This window comes from Grampus griseus (assembly GCF_964374135.1).
Source record: "Grampus griseus genome assembly, chromosome: 5".
NCBI classification, from domain to species: domain Eukaryota; kingdom Metazoa; phylum Chordata; class Mammalia; order Artiodactyla; family Delphinidae; genus Grampus; species Grampus griseus.
The window spans coordinates 139,464,944-139,470,943 of NC_138998.1; positions in this window are offsets into that span (position 1 = coordinate 139,464,944).

Here is a 6,000-nt window from a genome sequence, read left to right on the forward strand (position 1 = left end):
ACAGGGCTGTCACACGGGGACTGAAAACGGCCGGATTGGGAATGCTCCGGACCCACTCCCACAATCACCCAGCAAGGAGATGGCATTCTCCAAATTCTACAGGTGAGAAACCAGCTCCAAGTCACATGCCCAGGAAAACACAAGCAAAGGGTTAGCCCTGGGAATGGAGCCAGCCTCGTCCACCTCCAAAAGCAAAGCTTCCAGGACTGCACTACATTCTCCCGCCCAGGTGCCATGCTAAATCACGCCTTCCAGAAGCCTAAGGATCCAGCCGATGGGTCAGTCTCTAGAGAGGGGTGTGCGCCAACTCAGGCGAAGCAGAAATACTTTATGGAGACGGACATCATCCCTGACCCGTAAGCAACACTCGAAAAGTACCCTTCTTTCGGGCACTAGACACTTTTTGGTTGACAATACCCAGACAAGGAAAAAAAAAAGAGGGTCAGACCATTAGGAGGGAAAGCAATAGTTACTGGAGAAACAGAATAGGAGGTATAATTTCTAATAATAAAGGAGATTATTTGATTTCAGTTTTCACTTTTTTCTATGCTAGATTCCCAGGTTTATCAGTTTTGCGATCCATCAGCTGTGGGTGGCATTGCAAATGTGATTTTTCATGATTGCCACTAGGTGGTGCTGTTGTGAAACTTTGCGGAATGGCGTTTGTGCCTTTATATTTTTCATCCTGTGTGGCTTCACAGACCTGTATCCACTGTGTCTGTAATGAAACTACATCCAGCAACTATCAAGAGTATCCACTCCTCCATTTTTCTCCAAAATAGACTCTGCCAAATATACTGTCCAGATGTGCAGTAAATCTTGGAGGCAGTCCCCAAATACGCATCTCCTGCCGTGGCGGGAGAACTTGGCTGTGTCACGGAGAAGTAAACCGAGTTAGGGAGATGCGGAAAAGTCCCCACGTGTGGTGGCAGAGTCCAGACTGGAGAAACCAGCTTGTCTGATGACCAGACCTATGATCTCAACCATTAAGCTACTGTCTTGGTAAGGTTAAAAATTGGAAATTGAAAGGAAAGTTATTTTAAAAAATTAAAAAGATGTATGCTAAGAAAAAACGCTACCACGGAAAATATTGGGGAAAGTATTTGTCACAAATACAAGGAGAGAAGCTAACATTTATTGAACAGCAAATTCTAGCATCTTAGATGCATTATGACATCTCATCCTCAGAACTCCCCTTCAGGTACACATTGTTACTACAAAATATTGTAGGCAGGGGGCCCAGAGATCACAGATTCAGAGAAATCGAAGGGTACAGAGAAAGGAAGGTCTCAACCCGGTGTGTCACCGTGGTAAATAAATAAAACTGAAAAGGTCCTTCACATGTAAAAATTGCATACAAATATTCTAAATATTCTGATGCTTTGAAATCTGGGTCCTTGCTGACCCTGGAGAGACGGGACTCCCAGGGCTGGCCAACTCCCAGAGAGAGCAGGCAACTCACCCGCAAGCAAACAACTCACCTGGCTGTGTGTCTTTCAAATACAGAGCAACCAATCCAGAGCCTGCATCCCTGAGATCTCCTTTACCCTTTACGGACTGTCACACTCTGGGCCACCATCCACTGCCCTAATCACCCCAGGGTCAGGTACCAGACGATTAAGGGCAGCCCCCATGCCCCAGAGCCTGCTGAAATTACTCAGTCTGGGCAGAGTCCTAAACCTATTCACCCTGCCTTGCTCATTGCTTCCTGTGGAAACTACAGTAAATCCTCTTGCTCTCTCCCTTCCTCTCCCTCCTGCATGCTCCCTTGGCCTGGTGCTTCCCTGAGTGGCCCACACGGGACGCTGTGCCTCCTGTCTCTAGGGATCTGTGAGTAAAACAAACTTCCTCCTTCGTGACAGTCATTTCTGCTGCTGCATGTCTTACCCTCATTAAAGCAAACCCAAGGTACCCTTAAGCACTGAAGAAAAAGAACATGAGAGCCCTGGAGAAAAACATGCAAAAGCTATGAACGAGAGCTGACAAATACGGTCAAGAAACCTGCAAGTGTGCAGTCTTAAGGATAAATGAAGTAGCTAAAAATCAAATGAACAAAGTTTTCAAGGGCAAATAAGCTGCCCAAGTGGTGCGCAATCTCCTCTTTTGCTGATGAGAAGCGTAAATTGGAAAAATCATTTGAGAGAGCCCTAAAACATCCAAGTCATTGCTGAATCAATACTTCTTTTAGAAATCTATTCTAAAGAAACAGAAATGTGGGCAGACAAGGGAATAGTGTAGAGCGAGAAAAGCGATTTGCTGAATAATATGCCAAAACGGCATCCATTTTTGAAGAGAAATATATTAATGTGAATGTGAGGGTATAAACTATGAGTCTAGGGAGTATATGAAATTCACACTAACCTGTTACCCCAAGAAGTGGGGATCATGAATGGAAAGGGATGGCTTAGGGGTTTTTCAATTAATTTTTATTTTAATTCAAGTAACACATTTACAGCATTATTAAAAATTCAGATAATCTCAAGAGAGGCTTATCACAAAAAAACAGTGGTCACCTGCCTCCCCCCTACCCACCTTTAGATGCTGCTTGCAGAGGTAACCTTCAGTCTTGTTTGCCCTGGTACTTAACTTCCATGTTTCTAAACGACGTATTCATGCTGTGTTTGCTACATGATCAGCCAACAGACTTGATTCTGTTGATTGAGTAATCGCCAGCCTGAGCATCTTCTAAATTCCTACATTCACTAGGGCCATTGCTGCCCCTTTCGGATTCTATGTGAGTATCTGCTTCCACACCTGTGCCCAGTGTTTTAGTTACTGTCACTGTTGATATGGTTTTAATACATAGGAGGAATAATATAATTAATTAATATTAAAATAGGGTTAATATGTTATATCCTGCAGTTAGTCATCTCACATAATAGTATCATATACTTAGTCTCCTAGATGTCCTTTAGAAATATTGGGTAATGTTTCTAAAATCATCCTGTGGGGATCTGTTTTGGAATCATGCTAAATTTATGGATGAATTTAGGAAGAATCTACATTGTGCAAAACAGAGCCTTCGAATTCAATAGAATGGTGTAGTTCTATCTTTAGCTGTCATCTCTCACATCCCTCAGTAAAGTTTATTTCATGTACATCCATGCCTATTTCTTGATAATTTAATTCCCAAGGGTTTTGAATTTTCTGTTGTCATTACGGGTGGGGTATTTTTTTTTCTATAATATTTTTAAATTGGTTATTGCTCATATATCTGAAAGTACCTATTTTTCTATGTCCTGTAATTGAACATAGAAAACTAGGTTAATGTTAGGAAACTAGTGTTTCTAACAAGTTTTTTTTCCTGCTTTTATTTTCTGGGAGTTTCCAAGAAGAAACTAATGTCATCTGCAAATGATGGTAATCTTATCTCCTTTGTAATATGTGCACCTTTTATTTTCTGTTCCTTTCTTCTTTTTTTAATGCCTATCATGGCATATAGCACACTGTTTAAGCCAGTTTTTTAAACTTAATTTTTAATAGGTTATACATTCGCAAAGTTCAAAAATCAAAACAACATGTGGTGAAAAATCTCCTTCCCACTACTGACCCCTCATCTATCTAGTTTCAACTCCTTCCCCCCAACCTCTGCCAAGGTGACCTGTTATGAGTTTGTCATGTAGACTTTCAATTTATCTTTAGGCACTGATTGGCATATATTCTTATTTCCCTCTTTTTTCCATAAAAAGGTAGCAAACTATATATGCTGGGCTGCTTTCTTTCAAAAGGAAGAAAAAAGTCACGTAGTTTACCTTGGAGATCGCTCATTTTTCCAGATGCATTATTCTCTGTTTAACCAGTCCCATGTTGAGAACATCTGGGTTTCCCATCTTTGCTCCTACAAACGTTGCTGCAATGAATAACCTTATACAAACATCATTATGTGTGCAGGTCCATCTGTAGGATTCATTTCCAGGAAGGGAACTGTGAATCAGAAGACACCTACATTTGTCATCCTTACAAGCACTGTCCAATTGTCTTTCTAGGGATTTGGTCCAGTTGACACTCGTACAGGTAATCGATGACTGAGCCTTTTTCCCTGTTTTCTCGTCAGGAAGTTGAGTATTACGCTTTCGAACGTTTGCCCAGCTAATAGGTGGAAAATGATATTTTAGTGAAGTTCTAATTTGCATATCTTTTATTATGAGCAACTTTATACGTCTTCATATACGTAAGAGCCAGTTGGAGTTCTTTTTTTATGAACTCTTCGAATCTCTTGCCCACTTTTCTATGGGGCTGTTGGTCAATTTCTAGGGAATCCTCTATATTGGTATACACGTTACAGGGTTCATATATGAAGGTCTCTTTGTACTAGCTCTCTGACCTCGGTAAATTACTTACCCTTCCCTGCTTGAATTTCCCAGTTGTGAAATGAGGTTAGTAATAATTCTCAGGGTTGGTGTACCGTTTAACTGAGCTGATCTTTTTAAGTGCTTAGTTCAGTGCCCGTCACATAAGAAGAACCGTATGTGATGATAATTACTTTAAGGGGTATGATTATCAGTTGCAGTTTTTCTTTCCAGTTTGTCATGTCCTCTGGCTTTGCTTGTGTTGGTTTTGGGGTTTTCTTGGTTTTGTTTCTGCCTTTGAGAAAGGTGTATACACACACATATTCAAATTTACGAAACATGTTTTACTGAGTCTTCTGGATTGGAGTCTGTTAGAAAAGCCTACCCGACTCCAACTTTATAAAGAAACGTATAAACATGTTTTCTTCTAGTGTGTTTATGGCTTGTTTTTTTAAACATTTAATCTTTAATCCATGTGGAATATATGCGCGTGCAAGATGTGGGGTATGGTTTTTCTGTCGGATGGCTTACCCAGTTATGTCAACACTGTTAGTTAAATAGTTCATCATTTCCACTGGTTTAAAATGGCATCACACACTTAATTGTTGTGTGTATTTGGGTCTCTTTCTGAACTTTCTTCTTCCATTTATATTTCTTCTCCATTGGTCTGTCCCATCACTTGCTGGAACTCTGCTGTTTCAGGTGTTAAAACTTTAAACCTTTAACAGCTTTAATAGTCATCATGGCTACTTCATTCACATTACCCTTCTTTTTCAAAGTTATTTCTTCATATCAACACCTGAATCAGCCCCCCTCCAGAATACACATTAGGATTTGGTGGGGATCACACATAATTTATCTTAGGGAGAGTTGACCCCTTTCTGATCTTGAGATAGCCTATCCAAGAAGAGGAAGTGTGTTTCTATTTGTTAATTACATCTATTTTGTTCCTTCAGAACATTTTTAAACTTCCTTGACATAGGTCTTGCCAAGTTCTTACTAAATTTATTTCTAGGCATTTAATCTTTTTTGTTATTGCAAAAGAGATCTTTTCTCCCATTAAAACTTCTAACTGGTTGATTTTTTGTGAATATGGAACCTGATGGTTTCTGTGTATTAATTTGGTATTGTGCTATCTTCATGACTTCTTTTGTCTGAGCTTTTCAGGCGAGTATTTGTGGTTTTGCAGGTATACGATTAGAGATAGTATCATATCATTCTTTCCAATTTTATACCTCTATTTCCCTTCTCTTGTCTGATTACATTGTCCAGTACCTTTAGTAGAGAGCTAAACAGTAAAGCGCATCCTTATTTTGTTCCCAACTTTAAAAACTGACACTAATGGCTGAGAAAGATACAGTTTCTTATGTTGAGGAAGAATCTATCTCTGATGGTTAATTTTATGTGTCAGTGTTTCTATGAAGGTATTTTCGGGTGATATTAACATTTAAATCAGTGAATGCTGAGTAAAGCACATTACCCTCTGTAATGTGATTGGGCCTCATCCAATCAGTTGAAGGTCTTAGGAGAAAAAGACTGAGGTCCCTGCAGAAAGAGGGAACTCTGCCTCCAGATTGCCTTCGGACTTGAGCTGCAACATCAACTTTTCCCTGGGTCTCCAGCCTGCCGGCCTGCCCTGTAGATTTTGGACTTGCCAGCCTCTACCATCATGGGAGCCAATTCCTTAAAATAAATCTGTGTCCTGTTGGTT